This window comes from Hypanus sabinus, chromosome 9, assembly GCF_030144855.1.
Source record: "Hypanus sabinus isolate sHypSab1 chromosome 9, sHypSab1.hap1, whole genome shotgun sequence".
In the NCBI taxonomy this organism is placed as follows: Eukaryota; Metazoa; Chordata; class Chondrichthyes; order Myliobatiformes; family Dasyatidae; genus Hypanus; species Hypanus sabinus.
Window position 1 is genome coordinate 66,224,254 of NC_082714.1, and position 26,726 is coordinate 66,250,979.

The following is a 26,726-nucleotide window of genomic DNA, read 5'->3' on the forward strand; positions in this document are numbered from 1 at the left end:
GTTCTTTTGAAGACCCTGACCTGGAGTTAAACGCTGACTTCAGTTCTTTGCGCGAATGGGACCTGCTCTCAGTGTTTCATAACTGGTTGTTGTTCGGCAGACTAAGGGCTCGGCCTAAGAGTCTGACTTGGATTTGGAAGCCTAAGTTCTTGGGGCTCTGGAGATGGACGGATCAAGGGTCGGTGTGTGTCATCAGTGGAGTCGAAGCATCTATGGCTGTGTGACTGGAAACCCAAGATCTTTAAGATCTTCAGACACAGAGCTCGAGAAAAGCAACGTAATGGACTTCTAACATCATAAACCAGTGAGTTGTTTGTTATGTCTCCCTGCTCGCTGGGAAAACGAAGACACCTCCTTCTCCCTTATTAGGGAGAGAGCCTGTGGTACGTCGTATACCGGGTGAAATGCAGAGTCTTTGGGGTAACTGCAAGTTTGTGTCTTTGCTATTGCTTCGCTCACGCTTGAGTGCTCGGTGGCAGGTGCTGATGCTTTTTTTTGCCGTGGGGGAGGAGGGATTGTTGCTTGCTGCTGCTTACAACACGGGGGGGGGGGGGCGGAATCTTAAGGGTTCTAACATTTAACTGTGTTCATTCTTTGGGGCACTCCTCTGTTTTCGTGAATGATTGCAAAGAAAAAGCATTTCAGGATGTATATTGTAAACATTTCTCTGACATTAAATTGGACCTTTGAACCTTTGAATGGAATCTGAGTTCTTGACAAACTGCAGAAAGACAACCAGATTCAGTTAATGGCAGAATGCCAAGTACGCTGATTAAGTAGATGAACAGACTGCACCATGTCCTTGAACTGAGCCAACACTTGTGTATAAAGGAGTAACTATGCTATGTTTTTTGAAGCTACCAACAGCTCTTGTGCAGTGCTGGTCTTCCCTTGCTCCAAGTAATATAAACAAGATTACGATTGATCCATTCTCAGCTAATTGTTGTTTGTTATAAGACATAGTGAAAAGGTGCTCAACAGAACTTGAAGGTTCCACCAAGATCGCATGTTTAGGTACAGAAATGGACCAATGGGGATTCTGGTGACTGCCTGCTCCTGGGGAAACTCTGGCTGAGGAGTGATCACCAAAAAGTAAGTTTGCTTTTTGCTCTGTGTGGCTTTTCCAGGTAAGTAGCAAATACTGGATTCTGCCCCTCTCCCATCCTATACACAGCGATTTATGCTTATGGTCTATTGAGTGGATCAGTTTCTTGCTCTGTGATTCCAACATATTAGGCATGCCGACAGTAACAGTGTTGGGGACACCTAAGATCTGATGTCAAGGAAACACCAGAAACTGAGCTCATACGTTTACAGAACGCTGTGGTGAACAAAATAAAGAGAAAATACAATAAGTAGGGTGAGGAAGAGAGACTTTAAATTGATAATAATGAGGCAAAAGTTTTTGAAGATTTTGTCTTTTAAAAATAATTGGATAGGTATATGGACAGGAAAGGAATGGAGGGTAATGGGCTGAGTGCGGGTAGGTGGGACTAGGTGAGAGTGAGCGTTCGGCACGGACTAGAAGGGCCGAGATGGCCTGTTTCCATTCTGTAATTGTTATATGGTTATAAAGGGAGTCCTTCCCTGTCCTAAATAAAGGGACACCAGCATGGTGTATGTTTAATAATTATGGGAAGTGATTAGTGGAAGACTTACAGATACATAGAACATAGAAATCTACAGCATATTATTGGCCCACAATATTGTGCCAACCATGTAACCTGCTCTAGAAACTGCCTATAATTTCCCTAGCATACAGATGAGGAACAAAGGGGCGCATATCGACCTTAGACAGCGGAAGAATTATGAGCATGGTAGAAGAACTGCCTGACCTAGAAGAGGTTTGGAAAAAGCTATTCAGAAACTTAAAACTATTGTTTTATGTCACAAACCTAGATTTAGAAACCCAATGAGGGCATGCTTAGATCCCAAATCAAATTTTATGAGGTTAAATTTCAGGGCTTTCAAGAACACTGGAATAGTAATAGGCCACCATGCCAAATGAAGATTTTTATAAAAATAAGTACAATGCATTACATGCTGCTTTTCCTAAAAAGACCAATTGGTCTAAGAATATGGAGACACACACATTAAGGTGTCTGTAGAAGAATATATACAGAAGATAGTACAGAAAATGGAGCAGGCTATAGGACCTACAACTAGTATTTCTGGAAATGGGACTTCAACCTAAATTACATTACAAACAGAGGACAGCCTATTAACGTCCTGAAATCAGACCCAGTAGAAGTTAGTATAGGAGACCAGGATCCTGTGTCTGTAAACTTGTGGAAGAGATTTATTATGTAAAATACAAGCTACTATTACCTGCACTCCCGAGGGACTTAATATGTGTACACCAGAGAGCCATTGTGAACGAGACTATTTCAGTAGTAGTCAACCTATTTTGTAAAAGTGGCAGTTATTCACAACCCACTTATCAAGGAGCTTGGAACATTTTTACGAGAGTGCCTTGAAAGCCTCTGGAGATTTCTCTAGATTCTGTTTAGACCGACAACTCAGCAAGTGACACTGTTTTCTTCACTTGCTTATTATAACTCAGCTGGAAATGACCATTTTATTCATCAGTATGTATCAAGTAAGGAAATAGTTCTATACACTTCTAAAATATATGTGGGTAATTCTGGGATTGCGGCGGCAGTGCAACTCTCACACGAGGTTCATTGGAGACACAAGAACAACAGAACTGAGAACCCCATCTGACCCAAGCAGTTTCCAGAGATATGGTCACAAAGGACCTTAGGCCAAAGGTCAAAGGTCTGCGAGGACTGCCATGACTGAAGGTCCTGGAAATGACAGGATGAAATCTGTAGCGACAGGAGGGAGGTATGGGCTTTCTTCTGTCACTCCCTGGTACATTAGGAGCAGAGTCAACCTTTCAATAAGAGGTTGTAAGAAGGTTGTTCAGTGCTGATTTGGAACCTTTACTCTCTGAAGTCCCACCACAATTCTGCGCCCTCCAGCCAGAAATGGGTAAATTGCATAAAGTGACCATCAACCTAAATGTGGGTTACTAAGTGGCAAGTAGCACTCATGCCATAAAGGTGCCCCTACAATAACACAGGATTTAATCATCTTGCCTCAATATTACCTCACTACTAATATCCTGGGGACCACCACTGAACAGAATCTCAACCAAACTAGTCTCATTAATTTCATGGTGACAAGAGCAAGACAGAGGATAGGTAGCCACAAACAAGTAAGCCACACCCTGACACCACAAAACCTTATCAACTACATCTAAGGTAGAAACCAGGCAAAGAAATACTCCCACTTTGCCTGAATGAGTGCAGAACCAACCATTCTTTAGAAGTTCAATATGATCCAGAACTGAGCGATCCATTTTACCAGTTCCTCATCAACTACCCCATACATCCGTTTTCACCACCATTGGTACACAGTGTGAACCATCTACAAAATGCACTGTGTTTACTTTCCAGGCTACACTGACAACATCTTCCAAACTTACACTCTCTAACAGCAAGGAGAATGGCAACAAGAACATCGGAACATGACCACCAGCAGCTTCACTCCAAGTTGAACACTTAAGACCAAAGAGCAGAATCAGGCTATTTAGCCCATCAAATCTGCCCTGCCATTTCATCATGGCTGATTCACTTCCCTCTCAGCCACAATCTTCTGCCTTCTCCCCGTATCCCTTCATGCCCTGACAAATCAAGAAACTACCAAACTCTGCCTTAAATATACCCAATGACTTGGCCTCCACAGCTGCCTGTGGAAACGAATTCCACAGATTAACTACTCTCTGGCCAAAGAAGACTGACTGTCCTTCAGGATTCTGTGGCAATGAATATAATATGAATTTTCAGCTTCTCCAGCAGCATAGTGGAAGCACCTTCAGAAGAATTGTTCAAAAAGAAATCCATCAGCTTTGCAATGGCAATTAAGGATGGACATAAATGCTGATCTTCAATATAGACAGCTTCTTCAGATGTGATAGCATTGGGGGGCGGGTAGGGAAGAAAATTAACAGCATGTTATCTGGGATGAAGTGTTTCAGTTACCAGGAAAGGCTGGAAAGACTCGGTCTATTTTTTTTCTGGAGCAATTGAGGTTAAGAGGGGCATTGTTGAGGTATTTAAAATTACAAAGGAAAGACTGCAGAAAATTCTTCCCCTTGTTAAAGGTGAATAAATCTGAATCTCAACTAGAAAACATAAATTTAAGGTAAGGGGTAAGAAATTTAGAGAGGATATGAAGAGGACCTTTCTCAGTTAGAAAGTGGTGAGTTACTGGAAAACACCGCTGGAGAGAATGGTGGAAGCTGAGTTCTTAACAGCATTTAAGATGAGCACTTAAATCGCTCAGTCATAGAAGGCTATGGGACACTTGCTGGAAGATATAATTCACATGGATAGGTTTCCACTGGTTGGTGTGTACATAGCAGGTCAAATGGCCTGTTTCCATGCTGTTTTATTTTATGACTTAATTTATTGTAAATGTTAACAGAAATAAATCTGGAATAACTTTCAAAGTTCAGATTGCATCAGTTCTTAAACCATTTTCAAATTTTGTTCATAATTTTTATACAGGAAATATGAAAAGATTATACTTAATTAGATGATATCTTGTTTCAATTGAGTTTCTGATGCAAATTATTCATCTATTCCTGAAATCCAAGGAAGCAACAAAAATTTCCTCTTCAAAAAGTTAAATAATTCCAGTATCAGTGTAACTATAGCACAACTGGGTTAATAGTGATGCATTATTCAGAGTGGTCTAAAAGAACTTAATAGTTATAGGAACAGAGCTGACCATTAGCCTTCAAATAGTTTGCACATTCTTCCTTTCAAATAATCTGTGTTCCCTTCAAATCAAGTCACTTGAATGACATCAACACTCAAGTCTGGGAAGTGACATTTAAAATTGAAAAATGTGAATGAAGTTGATGCTGCTAAAAGTTCTCCAAAGTAAGACAAAAACCTAATAAAACTCCTGAGCATCTGGACTGTGTTCACTTTTTAAAATAGTAATACACACTGTTCTAAAGTAGGCACCTGTAACCAGAAAAGACGCTGTTTGATGTGCACAAAATGTGCACATTTGCTGTGTGATCCCCTGCATTAATCAAAGGATCCTGGCTATCAAACTTGAATTTCAAAATTTCAATCAAAATTTTTCTGTAAACATATGCAGCAATTCTTTCATTCACCACCTCTGGTATAAAATTACTCTTTTATAAAAACCTATTTATAATTATGCTTTTCCAAACTATGGTTCCAAGTTAAACTAACCACCTTAGGGACAAAGGCTATCTGACCAAGGTTAAGATTACACCCTATCCTCGTTATATGCGTCTTCAGACTATGTGGATTCACAATTATGTGAGGAATTTATTTCTACCAATGTCTCCTTATATGTGTCCAAAACTCACAGTTATGCAAGGAGCACAGTTTTCCCGCCAATACAAGTCATGTGCGCGCGCCTCACAGTCTCACTCCCGCCAATCTCGCATTGGTTTTGGCAAGGTGTGGATGTGCAATCTTGTGTTCTTAAACTTTCGTTGGTTTTACCTACGTAACAGTGATTTTGTGCTTGAAATATTTAACTATGCCTCCTAAGCATCCGATGTCATGTCCTGGGCCGTTAGCCGAGCGGCAGAGAACTGCTTTAACACTTGAAAAAAAGTTGTAAATATAAACAGTGCAGCATTAGCTGAAGGTAACACAGCCCTGGGGCGCTACTACTGGGAACAGAATTTTGTCTTTAAAGTTCTTTTGTTGCTTGACAATGTGCCAGCCCCTCACATACATTCGGACAGCATTCATCCTAACATAACAGTGCGTTTCCTGCCGCCTAACACAACAGCACTGATTCAGCCACTCGACCAAGGTGTGATCCATATTCAAGGTGTTTTTTTTAACAGCAAACTATCTCTCAGATGCTGCGAGCAACAGACGATCTTGGAAATCCCAGGAGTTTACCAATGGTGAGAGAATGATGGAAATTGGAACACTTGGCACAAATGGTGATGGACATGGACCCAAGTTTAGAACAGAGTCAGCAGTTTAGTCGTTCCCTGCCATCACCCCTTCTTCCCTACAAGCAAATTTATGCTGAAAAACAAAATGCTGCCATGCAAACAACCCTCATCACTTTCTTCAAACCGGTGTCATCTCCTGCTGCCAGCAGTTCTAAGAGTTCTGTGAATCTTCCTTCACCCCTTGCTGTGCTTGATACGATCCTGATGAACACAACAACCATCAGCTCCCGGAGCAAACACACCTGCAACTGTTGGTGAGTACTGTACACCCTAGTAAGTTAACTTTCTATGATTTATTACATTGAATATTACCTTAAATTGATTAAATATAATATGAATGTTGCCTTGTGGTGCTGCTTTTGTGTCTTATTGGTATGAAAATGTGAATAAATTACAGATAAAGCATACTTAGGAAGCCCTCTGGACGCATCCCTATTTTCTCCATTTAAATAATTATTCACATTATGTGTCGACTGCAAGGAACGTATCTCCCTCGTATAACAAGGGTAGGGTGTACTCTTATCTAGCAGGCAACTTTATGATTAGTTCCAATTCAAAATTAGTTTTGCTTTTGTTTCCATTTGATTTGTTCTATTGTGATACATTGTATGTGATAATAAGTAGGTTTTTGACTAGAATATACACAAAACATTTTTTACTTCAATTTGGGAAAAATATTTAAAGCTCCTTCAACAATCAGTAAGTCCTTTGAATATTTTCACTGTACATTGTGAAGGTTTGATAGATGGAATCTGCTGTTCACAAGTTAACCCTGATTTGTCAACATGAGGAAATGACCCAAGGTTTTACTATGACAATCATTACCAAACTGATCACCTTTTCACCAAATGGCAAATTCAAAACCTTCAAACCAACCCTTGACATTTACTAAACACTATTTTTACACATTTCTGTTTTACTATTTTCTGGTGTTCAGTCTCCCTCACTTAAAATTATTCTGGGACCTACTGGCTGGCGTAGCTCAAACAACACTACTCTTAATGCCAGTGTTTTACAATCTGCCTGTTATTCTTGGATACATCCCAAGCAGAACCAGTGCTATCAACAGCCCCTGAAGTGCAACTACAGCTTGTGTAAACTGACTAGTCTGGTTACATTAAACATGACAGAAAGCCACTTGCAGCAAGATGGTATCTTTACCAGACCGGAAGTCCAGAGGCATGGACCAAATGATCAGGAGTGATCCTATCAGGCAGCTGTGGAACTTAAACTCAGTTACCATAAATTTAGGATAATAGATCAGCAATAGTAATAGTGAACACGAACTGTGACCACACTCACAGCAAAAGTGTTGGTTCATAATTGCTCTTTGTAAGCTACCAGGTTATAAAATACACCAACATTTTGGGTATATTATAATAGACCAGGCATGGCTCCCAAATACCTTCTCAAGAGTAGCAAGGGTCTCGGCTCGAAATGTCGACAGTGGTTCTCCCTATAGATGCTGCCTGACCTGCTGCATTCCACCAGCATTTTGTGTGAGTTGCATAAGTATTCAATGTTGGGCTTGACAATAAGACCTATATTTTAGATATTAATAACTATTTATTTGAACCCAATATCCCTTTATCATCTGAATTATTTTTGATGTGCAGAACTTCAATAGTAAATCAGAAACATTTCCTTTCCTTTGCTGTGCACACTGTGATGCTTATAAATAAATAAAAACTTACAAACCATTGGTGATACTACTGCTGGGCATTAAGATGCCAGTATCAGATGAAACCAGATTTTGTATGCAGAAGACCTGAATGTTGCACATTATATGGAAAACCCTCTGGCAGTGCCCTTCACAACTTCAGTCTGCCTTTTTACACTTTACAGCAAATGCCACACATGATAATCAGCAGTAGGACACTTGGCCCTCATATCTGCTATGCCATCAAGGAAGATCATAGCAGGTCAACTCAACACACACACAAAATGCTGGAGGAACTCAGCAGGCCAGGCAGCACCAATGAAAAAGAGTACAGTTGATGTTTCAGACTGAGACCTTTCATCAGGACTGCAGAAGAGGAGTCAAATCTAGAAGGCGGGGGGCGGAGGGAAGGACAAAACACGAGGCAAAAGGTGAAACCAGGGTGGGGGGGGTGGGGAGCTGTGAAGTTGATTGGTGAAAGAGATACAGGGCTGGTGAAGGGGTAATCTGATGGCAGAGGACAGAAAGTCATGGAAGAAGGGGAAATGGAAATGGGGAATGGTGAGGGGTGGGGGGGGGGGGGTGGCGCTCAAACTTCCAGTAGTGAGAATGTGCTCACTATCGCTATGACCATCTCTTTGAAATCTTTCTAAATAATTTTTTGTTGATCATGCTTAGCTTAAAAAGGCAGCAATCCACACAAAATGCCTTAGCTATATTTCTTCCTGTTGCATGTTAATTTGTTCCTTTTTCATTGTGAGTGTATGAACAAAAGCAATCAGAACTCACTAAATTCCAGTAAATGGATATTCTTAAATAGGAGTAAGCTGGAGCAATTGTTCATAAAATGGTTGAAAATGGAAATGAAAGTACAGGAAAATAATAAAGTAGCTGCTTGAGCTTTCTGATATCATGGGTGCAACGCATAAAAGAACTGGCAAATTCAAAACATCCTCTGAAATTTCAATAGAAATCTTGCAAAATTTGAAAGATGTTGAAAGAAAACTACACAGTGGTCTCGCAATTGTTGTCTTGATAACAACCTGAAATAAAACTGGTCAGCGAGTTAATTTAGAGACACAAGAGGCTGCAGATACTGGAATTCGGAGCAACAAACTCAGCTCTTAAAGGAATATTGATTGACACTACTACTCATACAAGAGGCACATCCACAATGTGAGTGTACTCAAGCACAAAATGCTAAATTAAAATTCCATGGATGAGTTTCCATCTCACAGACAAATATGTGAAAATTTCTCATCAAGATGGCTCCAAAAGGAATTCTAGCAGATTTGGAGATATTGCTTCTCAATGTGAAGTGTTGAAAGTACTCCAAAGTGAATTGATTTTTAGAATATTCTTGAAGTAAGATATCTGGGAGTATTAATTTAAGTGAAGTTGACGGTGTTGTGGGACTGTATCGAGCTTACTGTACATATGGGACACCATGAAATGCAATGAATAGCATGAGTAAATAGCATGTTTTCAGTTAATCTGGCTTTTAAAAGGTCGATCATTTTATCTGATTACAACTATAAATGTCAAAACTGGAAAGCCTGAAATGTTAAATTCTCCCAATTGACTGGAATCCTGATTTGATCAATACCCAACAGTTCGTGCTGATTTCCATAGTTATTTACCACTTTGAAAATGTACAAAAGGTTCCAATATTCATTATTCATGTTTTTGCATTCATTAGCATTATTGATGTATATGAACTGATTAACAGTTTGGAGAAGAAGATATTAAATTGGAACAGCTACATCATTCTAATTGTTTTCAACATTTGGATCTTGCCTAAGAGAGGGACGAGCACAGCTGGTTGGGAGTTATGACCTGCGCTGCCAGTTGAGACATATTCAACTCTTCCACCCTATTTCACCCCTGACATGTACCGTACCATATGAAAGGGAAGTTATTTAAGATGATATTTTATTTTCAGAAAATGAAAACAATAGCTAAGTTTCTGTTTAAAGATCCACATTGAAGTAATTTTGACAACTGGAACCTAGGGCACTAGTTCGTTCTTTCAAGTGTTTCTCTGATCTCTGTTGCCGAATCTCCCTAGAAGTATGCCAACAGTTTACCCTGTCTTAGAAATATCAAAAAAATGGATACAAATCTTAATGAAATTTAATCTTGCATAGCTAATCAAGAATGCAGAAACCAACCTGTACTGACTCATCAAAAGTAATGTATCTGCACATAAGTGTCAAAGATTTGTATAGGTCAAATAGATTTCAACAAATTGGCTACCTTTTCATTGTGTTGAAAGATTTAGAATGTTACATGACCAAAAGGAGTTAGACAATGAAGATTAAATAATGGTCCCATTACTTAAGGAGGAAATTATCTAACCGAGATATTTGATGATTACAGGGGAAAAAATTACAGAACAGGGAGAAACATATCTTAAAATTAGGAAGTGTTACACAAAGTGTGATGCAAACTTGGAACTCTGCTGTAAGAAACCTGTTGAAGCTCAACCAGTTGAAAATGTGAAAACTGAGAACGAAAGGACTTTATTTTTTTAGTGGCATTAAGGAATGCAGAGTCAAACTGGATTGGATGAGTTAGAATACAAGACTGTCTACATTCTATATGAACATAAAGAGCATCAGAGATCTGAGGGATACATTTTTCACACAAGAGTCATTGCTATCTGAAATGAGCTCACAAAGGAGGTGGTTGCAGGACTCCTGGGGGCAGAGCAAAATCAAAATAGCGCTAAACGGCAACTCCTTTACTCGCATCTTTGGAAACAGCTCTATTTCTATCTTTGATTTGTCTTTTTTCTTTTCAAGGTTCTTTTGAAGACCCTGGCCTGAAGTTACACTCTGACGACTTTGGTTCCTTGCGAGAACAGGACCCGCTCGCAGGGCCTCATGACCAGCTGCTATTTAATATCCCAAAGACGTGGCCTGGAAAATAAGCATGCCTTCAAGGATCCAGATTTTTGTGATTCTGGAATTGTGCTGATTCTAGATCGGTGCCCCTGACTGAAGTGTCATGGGAGACACAAAACATTGGGAGCAGCGGGTTAGCTGCTGGAGGTGGTGTGTCCGGAGGGCTGCACCCTTCTGGTGCCAACTCTTTGGGCTCAGAGCTCAGAAAAGGGACACAACGGACTTTTAACATCATAAATCAGTGAGATGTTTGTTATGCCACCCCTCTCTCTATGAAACGAGGACACATCTTTTCCCCTTTATCGGGAGAGACAGAGAGCCTGTGGTATGTCAAATTACCGGGTGAATGAGTAGTTTTGGGGGGAGGTACTGTAAATCTGTGTCTTTATTGATGCTTTACTGCACACTTCAGTGCTTGGTGGAGGGTGCTGATGCTTTTTGCTGGTGGGGGACGTTACCTTGCTGCTCTTTGTGTGTGGGAAGGGGGAGCTGGGGGGGCATTAGGGTTCTAACGTTTTAACTGCCATTCACTCTTTGGGGTACTTTTCTGTTTTCATGGATGTTTGCAAAGAAAAGGGCATGGATTAGTATAGGTAGTCATGACGGTTAGCACAGATACATGGATCGAAACACCTTTTACTGTGCTGTACCACTCCACGTTCCAAATTGCAAAAATCCTAAAATGGAGTAATGGGCGCAGTCATTCGCTGAGATTGACATAATCTACTGGATGATATACCCACAAATGGGCTATTTTAGAGTGGAGACTATAGGACAGCCTTCAACCCTAGCCACAAGGAGCCTGCGCTATCTCGGTGGCTCCTCATGGGCATCAGCACAGAACACCACATCCACAGATATCATGACTCTCGGGATGAATTTTACAGCTCACAGCGTCAGACTTCGGACTTCAATTCCAGCGTCATCAATGAGTCTCTGTACTGCCTTCCCATGGAATGTGTGGGTTTTCCGTTACTCTGATTTCCTCCCACAGTCCAAAGGCATACTGGGCAGGTTAATTGGTCATTGTAAATTGTCCTATGATTAGGTCAGGGTAAATCAGAGTTGTCAGGCATTGCAGGGTACTGAGGCTTAAAAGCCCAGAGGGCCTACTCTGCACTGACTTTAAATAAATAAAGTAAAACATTCTATAAATCAAAATCAAAACTGTAGATGTTGGAATTTGAAATAAAAATAGGTAATGCAGGGAAGACTCAGGAACTCAGTTTTTCCCCCAGAATTTCCCTGTTTTAAAGTAAAATTTCTCATTTTGTTTTATTATATTTCTATAATTTGCTTTTGAATGTGTCTTTTAAATATTTTAAATTTAATCAAATTCTTTATTAGTTTTAATATTTTAAACATTTTACATTTTAACAGATCCTGAGTGATTTTGAATACAGTTAATTGAGCCATTGATTTATCTGGGCAGCCATTTATTTCGGCCAACAGAAAACAAAAACTAAGTTGAGAGAATAGCCAGGATTCCCTTCTCTTATTTGGGATACTATGTTGCTTTATTGGGTCCGGAGACTTGCCAAACGGCTTCTAACTAGCCTCAGTCACATGTACTTGTGTAGCGGTTAAAAACAACACCACACTTAGAACAAGCAGATTTTAAACAGAGTCAGTAGCGTGTGTTTGTGTTCAAAAAGCAGTGATTTTTGTCACTGATAGTTGGCAAAAAATAAGCAGCAAAACAATTTGGAACTGTTTTGCTCACCACAGTATCAAGCACTCAGGCTTGGGGATGCCAGAAATAGCCAGAGTGAAAATGAAATTATTTCACTATTTCAACAAGTTAGAAATTATGAAGAATTTGAAGCTTTCAACAATGATCTTGAATGTTTCCAATGCAAATGAAGGTTTGGAGGATGTAATCGTCTAAAGCACTGTATAAAAGCAGTCCACTGGGTGACTCTGCTGATTTTGCTCACTTATCAGAATCACAATTAGAACCAGGTTTAAAATCACCGACATCTGTCATGAAATTTGTTGTCCTTATGGCAGCAGTACAATGCAATACATATAATAGAGAAAAAAATAACTGAGTTACAGTAAGTATTTAAAATAGTTAATTAAGTAGAATAAAAATAGAAATAAAAGGAAGTAATGATAGCATTCATGGGTTCAATGTCCATTCAGAAATCTGATGGCAGAGGGGAAGAAGCTGATCCTGAATTGTTGAGTGTGTGCCGTCAGGCTTCTGACCTCCATCCTGATGGTAGCGATGAGAACAAGGCATGACCTGGGTGATCAAACCACAAACAAGAGAAAATCTGCAGATGCTGGAAATTGAGCAACACACACAAAATGCTGGAGGAACTCAGCAGGCCAGGCAATATCAATGGAAAAAAGTACAGTCGACATTTCGGCCGAAACCCTTCAGCAGGACTGGATAAAAAAAATGAGGAATAGATTTAAAAGGTAGGGGGATGGGGGAGATAAGCAGCAGGTGATGGGAGTCTTTAATGATGGAAGTGTAGCGGTGTGCTACACGCAGCGCTAAAATTACGACACGGAGTCGGTAACTGCAGTCGAAGGAAAAAACTTTATTCGAAAACTTCAGCCTCACTTTTAAGCCTCTGTCAACCGGCCCCCCATGGCGCAGAGGCTCCAAAGCTCTGTGCTCGCAAACCCCCGTAGGCTATCTAATTGTGAGTCAGTTCGGATACGCTAGGAAATGGGTCGCCACATAACCCCCCCCCACCCCAGAACCGGCGATACACCCCCCAATGTCCACAGTCTGGGCCAGAACCTGCTTGGGAGATCGGCCTCTGCGCCGAGGCGCCGGAAACTCGGCCGGTTGCGCCAGGTCCACATGGGCCGGTTTGAGGCGGTCCACCGTGAAAACCTCCTCCTTCCCCCCAACGTCCAGCACGAACGTGGACCCGTTGTTCCGGAGCACCATAAACGGCCCCTCGTATGGCCGCTGCAGCGGTGGCCGATGCCCGCCCCTTCGTACAAACACAAACTTACAGTTCTGTAGGTCTTTGGGTACGCAGGTCGGGTGCCGCCCATGCTGTGAAGTGGGTATGGGGGCCAGGTTACCGAGCTTCTCGCGTAGTCTGCCCAGGACTGCTGCGGGTTCTTCCTCTTGCCCCCTTGGGGCTGGTAGGAACTCCCCGGGGACGACCAGGGGCGCGCCGTATACCAACTCGGCCGACGAGGCGTGCAGGTCGTCCTTGGGCGCTGTGCGGATGCCGAGTAGGACCCAGGGAAGCTCGTCCGCCCAGCTGGCTCCTCGCAGGCGGGCCATGAGGGCCGACTTCAGGTGACGGTGGAAACGCTCCACTAGCCCGTTCGACTGTGGGTGGTAGGCAGTTGTGTGGTGCAGCTGAGTCCCCAAAAGGCTGGCCATAGCTGACCACAGGCTGGAGGTGAACTGGGCGCCTCTGTCGGAGGTAATGTGGGCTGGTACACCAAAGCGAGATATCCAGGTGGCGATCAGGGCTCGGGCGCAAGATTCGGAGGTGGTGTCGGTGAGCGGGACCACCTCTGGCCATCTTGTGAACCGGTCCACGATAGTCAGGAGGTAACGCGCTCCGCGCGACACTGGCAGGGGGCCCACGATATCCACATGAATGTGGTCGAAACGCCGGTGGGCGGGATGGAACTGCTGTGGTGGGGCTTTGGTGTGCCGCTGCACCTTGGCCGTCTGGCAGTGCATGCACGTTCTGGCCCATTCACTGACCTGTTTGCGGAGTCCGTGCCAAACGAACCTGCTGGAAACCATCCGGACAGTTGTCCGGATGGAGGGATGCGCCAAGTTATGAATGGAGTCGAAAACGCTGTCGGGACGACTGGACGGGGCTGGCCGGTGGCGACGTCACAGAGTAGGGTCCTCTCACCCGGGCCCACGGGGAGGTCCTGGAACTGCAGACCGGAGACTGCGGTCCTGTAACTCGGAATCTCCTCATCCGCCTGCTGCGCCTCTGCCAGTGCCTCAAAGTCTACCCCTTGGGAAAGGGCATGAACGGTAGGGCGAGAGAGCGCATCCGCCACGACATTGTCCTTATCCGAGACGTGCCAGACATCCGTCGTGTATTCAGAGATGTAGGACAGGTGGCGTTGCTGGCGGGATGACCAGGGGTCGGATGCTTTCGTAAACGCAAAGGTAAGCGGTTTGTGGTCCGTGAACGCGGTGAAGGGCCGACCTTCTAGGAAGTACCTGAAATGCCGGATTGCCAGGTAGAGCGCCAACAGTTCCCGGTCGAAAGCACTGTACTTAAGCTCGGGTGGTCGCAGGTGTTTGCTGAAAAACGCCAGGGGTTGCCAGCGACCTGCGATGAGCTGCTCCAGCACCCCACCGACTGCCGTGTTGGATGCGTCCACTGTGAGGGCGGTAGGGGTGTCCATTCTGGGATGTACTAGCATTGCGGCGTCCGCCAAAGCTTCCTTCGTTTGAACGAAAGCGGCGGCGGACTCCTTGTCCCAGGTAATGTCCTTGCTCGGACCCGACATCAGGGCGAACAGGGGGCGCATGATCCGGGCAGCTGAAGGGAGGAAGCGGCGGTAGAAATTGACCATACCTACGAATTCCTGAAGGCCTTTGATCGTGGTGGGTCGGGGGAAGTGGCGGACCGCATCTACCTTAGCGGGCAGAGGGGTTGCCCCGTCTTTAGTAATTCTGTGGCCCAGGAAGTCAATGGTATTGAGTCCGAATTGGCATTTGGCAGGGTTGATTGTAAGACCGTACTCACTCAGTCGGGCGCAGAGTTGACGGAGGTGGGACAGATGCTCCTGACCTCTGCCGCTGGCTATGAGGATGTCATCCAAATAGATGAACGCGAAGTCCAGGTCCCGTCCCACCGCGTCCATTAACCACTGGAACGTCTGTGCGGCATTCTTCAGGCCGAACGGCATGCGGAGGAACTCGAAAAGGCCGAATGGGGTGATGAGAGCCGTTTTGGGGACGTCGTCAGGATGCATCGGGATTTGATGGTATCCCCGGACGAGATCTACCTTGGAGAAGATCCGTGCGCCGTGCAGGTTTGCTGCAAAGTCCTGAATGTGCGGCACAGGGTAGCGGTCCGGTGTGGTAGCCTCGTTCAGCCTGCGGTAGTCGCCGCACGGTCTCCAGCCCCCCGTCGCTTTGGGCACCATGTGCAGGGGGGAGGCCCATGGGCTGTCGGACCGCCGGATGATCCCCAATTCCTCCGTCCTCTGGAACTCCTCCTTCGCCAGTCGGAGCTTGTCCGGGGGAAGCCGCCGAGCACGGGCATGGAGGGGTAGTCCCTGGGTCGGGATGTGGTGCTGTACGCCGTGCCTGGGCATGGCTGCTGTGAACTGCGGTGCCAGAACCGATGGGAACTCCGCCAGGACCCTGGTGAAGTCGTTGTCGGACAGCGTGATGGAGCCGAGGTGAGGGGCCGGCAACTGGGCTGCACCCAGGGAGAACATCTGAAAGGTCTCGGCATGTACCAGTCTCTTCCTGGGCAGGTCGACCAGCAGGCTGTGAGCCCGCAAAAAATCCGCACCCAGAAGCGGTTGGGCTACGGCGGCCAGTGTGAAGTCCCACGTGAACTGGCTGGAGCCGAACTGTAGCTGCACCTGGCGGGTGCCATAGGTCCTTACGGTGCTGCCATTCACGGCCCTCAGGGGGGGACCCGGTGCCCTGCTGCGGGTGTCGTAACTCGTCGGAGGTAAAACGCTGATCTCAGCCCCAGTATCGACCAAAAACCGGCGTCCCGACCTTCTATCCCACACATACAGGAGGCTATCCCGATGGCCAGCCGCCGTAGCCATCAGCGGCGGCTGGCCCTGGCATTTCCCGGGAACTTGCAGGGCGGGCGACAATGGCGGGCTTCTGCACCCCACCGCTGGTGGTAGAAGCACCAGTGTTCATTGGGCCGGGGGTTAGCGGGCTCTGCGGCCGGGCCTGGACTGGTTTGCTGCCGGGAGCGGGGCTGGGAGATCCGTGCGATGGAAGCCCCGCTCACCTTTTTGGCGTTCCACAGCAAGTCCGCCCGGGCTGCCACCTTCCGGGAGTCACTGAAATCCGCGTCGGACAGCAGCAGGCGGATGTCCTCGGGCAGCTGCTCCAGGAATGCCTGCTCAAACATGAGGCAGGGTGTGTGTTCGTCGGCGAGAGACAACATCTCATTCATTAAAGCCGATGGAGGTCTGTCGCCCAAGCCATCCAGGTGCAGTAAACGGGCAGCCCGCTTGCGCCGTGAGAGTCCGAAAGTCCTGAGGAGCAAGGCTTTGAATTCCGTGTACTTGCCGTCTGCCGGGGGCGACTGTACGAACTCCGCGACCTGGGCTGCTGTGTCCTGGTCGAGGGAGCTCACCACGTAGTAGTAGTGGGTGTCTTCTGAGGTGATCTGGCGAACGTGGAATTGGGCTTCGGCTTGCTGGAACCATAGGTCCGGGCGCTGCGTCCAGAAACCTGGCAGTTTCAACGAAACCGCATGAACAGAGGCGGCGTCGGTCATTTCTGATCCAAAAATCGTTTGGACCGTCAGGGTCACCAATTGTAGCGGTGTGCTACACGCAGCGCTATAATTACGACACGGAGTCGGTAACTGCAGTCGAAGGAAAAAACTTTATTCGAAAACTTCAGCCTCACTTTTAAGCCTCTGTCAACCGGCCCCCCATGGCGCAGAGGCTCCAAAGCTCTGTGCTCGCAAACCCCCGTAGGCTATCTAATTGTGAGTCGGTTCGGATACGCTAGGAAATAAATGGGTCGCCACAGAAGCTGCCTTTCTGAGGCATCGCTCCTTGAAGATGTCCTGGGTACTACAGAAGTTAGTGCCTATTATGGAGCTGACTAACTTCACAACTCTCTACAGCTTATTTCAATCCTGTGCAGTAGCCACCACCACCGCCCTCCCCCACGTACCAGACAGTGATGCAGCCAGTTAGAATGCTCTCCACAGTACATCTGTAGAAATTTGCAAGTGTCTTTGACAACACACCAAATCTTCTCAAACTCCTAATGAAACATAATTCTGCTGTTGATAACGAATAGTAATTAGTTTTATTGTACTGTAGAGGTATTGGTAGTGTTCTAATTTATTGATGATGGGGGGCTTGGTCTCTGATGATGGGGGGGTTGGTCTCTGATGGGGGGTTGGGCTCTGATGACTGGGGGGGCTGGTCTCTGATGATGGCAAAGGTTGGTCTCTGATGACGGGAGGGCTGGTCTCTGATGAAGGGGGTTTTGGTCTCTGATGATGGGGAGTTGGTCTCTGATGATGGGGGTTGGTCTTGATGATGGGGGGGTTTGGTCTCTGATGAAGGGGGGTTGGTCTCTGATGACAGGTGGGCTGGTCTCTGATGATGGCAAGGGTTGGTCTCTGATGATGGATGCTGCTTTCTTGTGACAGTGCTCCATGTAGATGCACTCAACGGTAGGAAGGGCTTTACCATGATAGGCTGGGCTATATTTACGACATTTTGTACACTTTTACTTTCAAGGGTATTAGTGTTTCCATACCAGACCATGAATCAACTAGTCAATATACTCTCCACCGCACATTAAAAGAAGTTTGTCAAAGTTTTAAGCAATATGCCGAATCTTGGCAAGCTTCCTAAGAAAGTAGAGGTGGTGTTGTGCTTGCTTTGTGATGGTACTTATGTGCTGGACTCAGGACACATCCTCTGAAATGATAACACAGGAATTTCAAGCCTATTAAAATGACATCAGTTAGTACAATGGATTAATGTAGGTGAAGAAAATGGCACTGGTGAAACACAGCAATGCTTTGCAAGCAGCTTACAAAACTTCTTCTGAACTATTGCACTGCAATCTGCAGCCTGTAATTTGCTTTTTAAGTAACATAGCTTTGAACTGTCTTTGAACTTTGAACTCATGCTTTCACAACCTTTTTGAAGTCTTGGCAGACTGAACTCTCAGGGCTTCTTGATACACCGGATGGACCAGACTGCCAATTTAAAGAGGGCAGAAGATGTTTCATGACAAATTCTTCATGGTGCTCGGATGTAGCAATCTTGCCCCACTCTTGTTCCCCTGACCTGGAATATCTCATGAGTAAGAGCTGATTGCTCTACTTAGTAAAAGGGCTGTCCTCTGTGACCCTGACCACAGTCTACATACTGCCAAGGGCCAATGTTAAGCATTCAAGCTATTTAGTGAAGCAAATAGTAAACAACAAACAGCCTACTCCACCTGCTTTCAACTTATTGTTCGTGACTTCAATCAAGCTTGTTGGAAGAAATCTATGTCCAGTTACCATCAACATATCACCTGCAGAACAATGGGTCACAACACATTCAACCACTATTATAGTATAATTAGAAATGCTGTACTGTACTTCAGGAAATATGACCATCTGGCTGCCCTCCGTCAACCTGCATGGAGGCAAAGGCAAACAAGCAAGAATCCAGAGATGCTCACAGGAGGCAGCGGAGAGACCTCAAAATTGTTTTCAGTCAGTGGACTGGGCAGAGCTCAAGGACTCATCTGAGGATCTGAAAGATGGATGTCACGGGCTTAATAACAACTGTTTTAGACAAGTATGTCCCCACAAAATGGACCAAGAGGTTGACTATCTGTGAGGAGCAGATTAGTGACAGGTAAATCAGGCAACCAAGTAAAATCAAGAGGTCAAGGTATGACCTCTGGAAATCCATCGCACATGTGAAGTGGCAATTCCAGACCACTGAAGGATGCTTGGCTGATATCTGAATGGGGAGAAAATTCAAACACCAGAAGTACACAGGGATGAAAGATTCCTTGTGCAAGACTCCCAGAGGGTTAATTTACAGGTTAGGTCCGTGGTATAGAAGGCAAATGTAATGCTGGTGCTTATTTCAAGGGGAATAGAATCAAAAAACAAGGAGATAATGCTGAAGATTTATAAGACACTGGTCAGGCCGCACTTGAAGTATTGCCGACAGTTTTGGGTCCCAAATCTCAGAAAAGGTGTGTTGCCATTGGAGAGAGTCCAGAAGAGGTTCACACGGATGATTCCGGGAATGAAGAGGTTAACATGAGAAGCGTTTGGCAGCTTTGGGGCTGTAATCATTGGAATTTAGAAGAAAGCAAGGGGATCTTATTGAAACCTTACCAAATGTTGAAAGGACCAGATAAGGTGAATGTGAAAAGAGTGTTTCCTATGGTGCGGGTGTCCAGAACTACAGGGCACAGCCAGAAAAACGCGAGATGACCTTTTAGAACAGATGTAAGAAGGAATTTTTTTTTAGCCGAAGAGTAGAGAATCTTTGGAATGCTCTGCTACATACTGCTGTGGAGGCCAAGTCTGTGGGTATATTTAAAGTGAAAATTGATTGTTTCCTGATTGGTCAGGGCATCAAAGGATGTTGCGAGAAGGCAGGTTGAGTGGAATCCATGATCAGCCAATATGGAATGGTGGGGCAGACTTGACGGAACTGAATGGCTTACTTCTGCTTCTTTGTCTTATGATCTGATGGACAGCTGTGGCAGGATTTAAATTCTATCACCTCAACCAAACAACACTGGTGACTACAACTTTTCACTCCCAGCTCAATGCCATTTATGCTCACTATAACCATCAAAACATGGAGGCATCTTCACAAACTTCCACAGTCCCTGATGACTTTGTGATTTCAGTCTTTGAGGCCAATGGGAGAGCATCCTTCAGGAGGGTGAACACACGGAAAGCACCCAGCCCAGATGGGCTGGGCAAGTACTGAATACCTGTGTGGAGTGTTCACAGATATTGTTATTCTCACTTTGGCAGCCTGAGGTATTCACCTGCTTCAAGCAGACTTCACTTACACCAATGCCTCAGAAGAACATTTTAACCTGAACCAACGTCAATCCTTGAGTAGCACATATATCCACTGCAATTTCAGTGCTCTGACAGGTTGGTCACGTAACATATCAACTCCTGCCTGAGGAGTAACTTGGATCCACTCCAATTTGCCTTCCAGCACAACAGATCAACAACAGATATCACTTCATTGGCTCTTCACTTAATCCTGGAATATCTAGACAATGAAGATGTCCTTCATTGACTACAGCTTGGCATTCAATACTATCATCTCCTCAAAATTAATCAATAAGCTCCAAGACTCCAATATCTCTTGGTGCAACTGGATTCTCGATTTCCTCACTTGCAGACCCCAGACAGCTGGATTGGCAACAACATCTCCTCCACAATCAGCATCAGCACAGGTGCACCACAAAGCTGTGTGCTTAGTCCCCTGCTTTACTCACTTTATACTTATGACTGTGTGGCTAAACACAGCTCCAATACCATGTTTAAGTTTGCTGATGACACCACTGTTGTAAGTTGAAGCAAAGGTGGTGATGAATCAGCATATAGGACGGAGATCGGAAATCTAGTTGAGTGGTACTAGGAGAACAGCCTTGACTTTTAGTCAATGTTAGTAAGACCAAGGAGCTGATTATTGAGCACAGGAGGAGAAAACCGGAGTCCATGAGGCTGTTCTCATAGGGAGCAATTTAAAAGTGCATTTTAATAGATTTTTATTGACAAATACTGTACGTAATTTTACTATTTTGTTTTGGGTGATTATCTCAAGTTCACCTGTCCTATCCCCAGTAAAACGAAGAACATTGTGGATGCTTCACTAAAGCTTCTACACCAGTTGAAATCAATTTCCAACAGAGCTTATCTTGTTTTATTCTCCTCAGAACCTCTTATTCAATACACAGATCATGCTGAATTTTGAAAATAAAAAAAAACTACAGATGCTAAAAATCTGAAATAGAACAGAAAGTATCAGCAGGTCATGCAACATCTGTGAAAAGATAAACAGTTAACATTTCAGTTGAAGAACCTTCCTCAGAACTTTAAAACAAAGAAAATTGCCCAGTATCAAGCTGTAGGAGGTTGGAATGTGGATGGATACAACAATTTGATAGCATATGACCAGGATTTCCTGGGGATGTAACTAAGGTCATCCAGTCAGTTGCTTAATGGGGATGGTTCAGATGAGAGAAAATGGTCTTTTGTTCATAACAGAAATGAAGTTAGGGAGCAGGATATTGAGATCACAGACAATAGAATGCAAGAGTTGCAAAATGCAGTAGGTCACGCTGTGCTAATGGTGAAAATGAAACTAATGTCACAAATGGATGTTTTGGCCTATTCTGTGTCTGACATGTTGAGTCTTTCCGGCTAAATACAATTCCTTTTGCAACAGGAAATATAAATAAAAATACATGATTGTGCCCTTCAGTCCACAAAAAAAATTAATTTTGACTTGCTCATCTGTAGCTCAGTGAATGTATTCTGTAAGAATTGTCTCCACCCACGACTTTCACCAATACAAAGTTTGTCTTTTATTTCTTCAGAAAAAAAGTAATTCTTCAAACAGTGAAGAAGTTAATGGCAGGGAACACAAATCTTCTCAAATTAACACAGAGTTCAATAAGTTCAGATAAACACTGTCCTCTGCAGTTTAATTTCAGAGTTGTGAATGCCACAGTATTTCATCAGATAATTTCAGACAATGATTCTGCTTACTTTATTTCACCTCCTCTATGTTTTAACTTGTCCCAGTAACACTTTTTCACCCCTGTCACATAACTAGTTTTTTCCTCTCTGTTTCCACTCACCTCTTCCTTTGCATTTGAAAACTATTCCAACCTCTCCCATTTTATACAGGACATCAACCTGAAATACCAACTATAATTTTCAAAATACTATGTGACCAAATGAGTATTCCCAGAATTTTACACTTCTTTAATATTTTTTCTACATAACATTTTGCTTTTGAATGCAACTCCCTTCAAACATACTTCCAGTAACTCTTTTTCAGACGAATGGCACTGAATTTAATAATCTATTTTAAGTGGTAAATAAGTGCAAAATCTATATATGTTGACTGATTAGTTAAATAAAAAAATGTTATTTTAAATTGTCACAAATTGGAAGTACCGTCCTCCCAATTTATGGCGAATTAGGTACCCAGAATTGTTGTTTTTTATGTTCCTTTTGCTGTGGTGATCAAAATGAATCCAGTTTGCTTTACCTGGAGGTTATCCTCACAGACTTGACATTGAATGATTTGAGGTTAACCACTATTAGCTCTAAAGGAACTAGACTGACAATCTCTCAATAGGGAAATGGATATTTTTAAATAGCATTCATTTCCACAACTACTTCTATACCTAATCCTGCTCAGTAGTTTACAATTAAAGAACATGAGGATCAATGTAACACCATTAAGCATTTACAATTGCACATTGGAAGCCATACAAAAGTAAATAACAATGAGGCAAGTCAGGAATGTAAAGACATATGCAAATATGTAAGATCTACAGCTAATTCTGCTATGAATTTACTGATACAAATACCCTTACATCTATGGGTTTCTTTCTGATGCTTTTTCCTAATTTTTCATTTCATTCTGTGAACCCTTCCCCTCTTCTACAAAATAATTTTAAGCGAATTAATTTGATTTTGTGGCCTAGAATTGTATGGATATATCTTGGTGAAAAGAAGTACAATAATCTGACTGGAGGCCTATGACTTGTGAAATGCCACAGGGATCAGTGCTGGGTTCGTTGTTGTTTGGCATCTGTATCAGTTATCTGGATGACAATGTTGTTAACTGGGTCAGCAAATTTTCAGATGACACCAAGATTGGGGGGGTATCGAGGACAGTGAGGAAGACTACCAGAGTTTGCAGCAGTATCTAGACCAGCTGAAAAAATGGCACGATAAATGGCAGTTGAAGTTTAATACAGACAGGTGCAAGGCATTGTTCTTCAAGAAGACCAACCAGGTCAGTTTTACAGTGAATGCAGGGCACTGAGGAGAGCAGTAGAACAAAGGCATCTGAGAATACAGGTCCATAATTCATTGAAAGAGGTGGCACACATAAAGAAGGAGTCGTAAAGAAAGCTTCTGGCACATTGGCCTTCAAAAAAATGAAAGCAATGAATACAGGAGATGGGATGTTATGTTGAAGTTGCATAAGTCATTGGTGAAGCCTAATTTGGAGTATTGTGTGCAGTCTTGGTCACCCACCTACAGGAAAGATTTAAGTAAGGTTAAAAGAGTACGGAGGAAATTTACAAGGTTGTTGCTGGTACTGGAGGACCTGAGTTATAAGGAAAGATTGAATAGGTTAAGGCTTTATTCATTCAACACAGAAGACTGAGGGGAGATTTGATAAAGACATACAAAATTATGAGGAGTATAAACAGGGTAAATGCAAGCAGGTTTCTTTCCCACTGAAGTTGGGTGGGACTGCGTCATGGGTTAAGGGTGAAAGGTGAAAAGTTTAAGGATACATGACTCTAAGAAGGTTAATGCAGCTGCAAAACATTGCTGAAGGAGAAAACATTTACATTTGATTGCTGGATGTCTGCAGTTGCCATTCTCATGGGAGAACAGAACTTATGACACTGAAAGTAACATTACGGTCATCAAAAGCAAAGAATTCTCAGCAAAGCAAAATGATTCAATCCCCACTTTGATCATGCAAAGTCAATGAGATAAATGCAGAGGTCAAGAATAAATCAGACCAAATATAAATCAGAGTCTTAAACTGCCATCCCAGTGCCATGACATCTTCCTTTCCTTTTGACCTATGAAACCAGTTACCCACGTTTCCATCAATATGATCATTGAAATACCAGAATCCTGACTGAGGATTTTCAATAAATGACAAAAAAAAATCACAGTTCTTTTCCTTACCCAACTTTTGGAGATTAGAGTAATGTTAATCTAACAGACAGCAGTACAATGCCTTTGTCTTTTCTCTTCCTAACTTTGCTATAAGATAAACTCTGCAAATACATACTACTGTCTTGAGCTCTAACCACTGACAATCAAATGAGACATATGTATGGCTGATAAACTACCCCACCCTTTCTTGTAATTGTATCGTGTGGCTGTGTGTCATTTATAGGATCATGCAGGTGCCCTACTATTATAATTTGGACATTCCTTCTGGGTTATTGTTATGGGCCTTGGTTTATAATTTTTCATCGGTGTCTTTGTACATGGTTAGATTCACAACCACATACCAGACTGAGACAGCCAACTTCAGTTAACAAATGACACAATTAGAATCAGAGCAGATTCATAGAATATTACAGCATTGGGTAGCACAGTGAAATATTACCTGTGCTGTTTCCTCACAGTTACACTAACCTAGATTTAATCCTGACCTCTGTAGGATTTCTCCTTGTAAAACATGCTTTTTCCCCCAGGTACCTCCCATATTTCAAAGACATAGGGCTGATAAGTTTAGTATTGGCATTTGACGGTCAGCATGGGCTTGATGGGCTGTAGGGTTTGTTTCCATCTTCCCTGATTCAACAATTCAATGAAGGAAGAAAGTGCTGGTTTTTTGGAAGAGCTTTTTTTCCTAATCCACTTGTAATTAAACTTCAATTATAAAAAAGTGTTCGCTATATGAAATCCTAACAAAGCACATAAAATGTTTTGACACCCTTCAAAACTGAGTATTTTACTATTCCTTTACTTTTCATGCTAATTACAAGTGGACAATCATGCTAAAGTCTCAGTCAGTACCTATCTTCCTGTTAAAATGGCAGACAATGGTGACTTACAAGAGTTCCCTTTGTTACGAATGATGAACAACTCTGATGGGCAGAAGGGTACAGAATCGCCAATGTCCCCCCCCCCCTTTGGAGAATAGCAAATCACTACTATTCCGATGCTGTTATCAAGGGAGAGGAGAGAGACACAGGAAAGCTGCCAAGACAGTTGATATTGATAACAGCTCATACAAATTTATGAGAGAGAGGCACAGCTAAGGTGGAATGTCTCCAGCTAACAAAAGAGAACTGAACCATTGATTACTGCTATTGTCTTTTGGAGAAGGTTTGTGTACTAGGTACTGTTCTATTCATTGAAACCCTTCAGGGGGCAACCAGAGTGGGCTGGTTTGATGGGTTGCATCATCTCAACCTGATTGACACCTGAGACCCCGTGAGTGGGGATAAAAGTGAGGTCTGGGGAACACCCCTCAGACGTACCAGGAGAGATGCTAAGAGACCAGTGGGGGCTTGTGTGTGTGTCCACCCTTGCTTGGGTGACGAGTCCACCACGGAAAAACGGTCTAGCTAAAGGACGGAGGGGTCATAAGTGAATGGCCACAACAACAACGCATTGACGGATCAAGATCATAAAGGAAAGTGGGCAAGTCAATAGCTGTTACTGTTCTCTCTCTCTCTCTCTCTCTCTCCAACAATTGCAACACAGTGACCAACAACTACTGCAGCCTGCATGAACTGAACTGAACTTTATATTTCCATCGGACAATTCATTATCCCCTAGACAACGATAGAGCTTATTTCTTATTGATTATTATTATACCCGCACTTTTAGGTTTAGTATTGATGATGTATATTAACTGTATATTTGCATTGATATTATTTTTTGTGTATTTTTACTAATAAATACTGTTGAAAATAGTATCACCAGACTTCAACGGAAACTCCTATCTTTGCTAGTAAGACACCCAGTTACGGGGTTCGTAACACATTTCACAGAAGTATTTAGCCCCCTCATCTATTTTCACATTTCACTGTCTCATTTTCTAAATTTAAGATATATTGAAGTAGGATTTTATGAGCTAATCTACAAAACATTGTGCATGTCAAATAAAAAGAAAAATTCCAAAACCTGACTACAACGTACTAAAAATTAAAAAATTGTGAGGCTGAAGAAGTATCCATCCCCTTTGTAATTGCTATGTTAACTTTCCTCAGATGCAATATAGTGCATTACCTTACCAACTCACCCAGTTTGGTGATGTGGAAAATTGGAGAATAACCTGTTTTCAATGAACTCATAAAAATAAATATCCCCTCTATAAGGTCCAACAGTATGGTAGACTTTCAATACACCATACCAAAAAGCCAAGAGTATTCAAGACAAGTCAGTGAAATGATAATAGAGAAGCACAGATCTGGAGAAGCATACAAGACCATTTCAAAGACACTGAACATCCCTTGCTCAGTGCAGTCCAGCATGTGGAAATGGAAAAAATATGAAAACACAGCCACACTGCCTAAGTCAGGCCATCCTTCTAAACTTAGTCGCTGGAAAAGAATGGCACTTGTAAGAGAATCTGCAGTGACACCAAAAGTCACACTGAGTGAGCAGCAGAAATCAGTGGCTGTAACTGGAGATGAAATTCATGGATCCACAATCTCCAAGGCCTTGTACAAAAA

The 26,726-nt window shown here is 43.3% G+C and overlaps 1 protein-coding gene across 7 annotated transcripts in view; it reads right to left on the minus strand.

Annotated features, from left to right (window-relative positions):
* mad1l1 (mitotic arrest deficient 1 like 1) overlaps nucleotides 1–26,726 on the minus strand; it is a 1,079,555-nt gene that overhangs the window by 453,561 nt on the left and 599,268 nt on the right. The gene's annotated exons all lie outside the window — the stretch shown is intronic.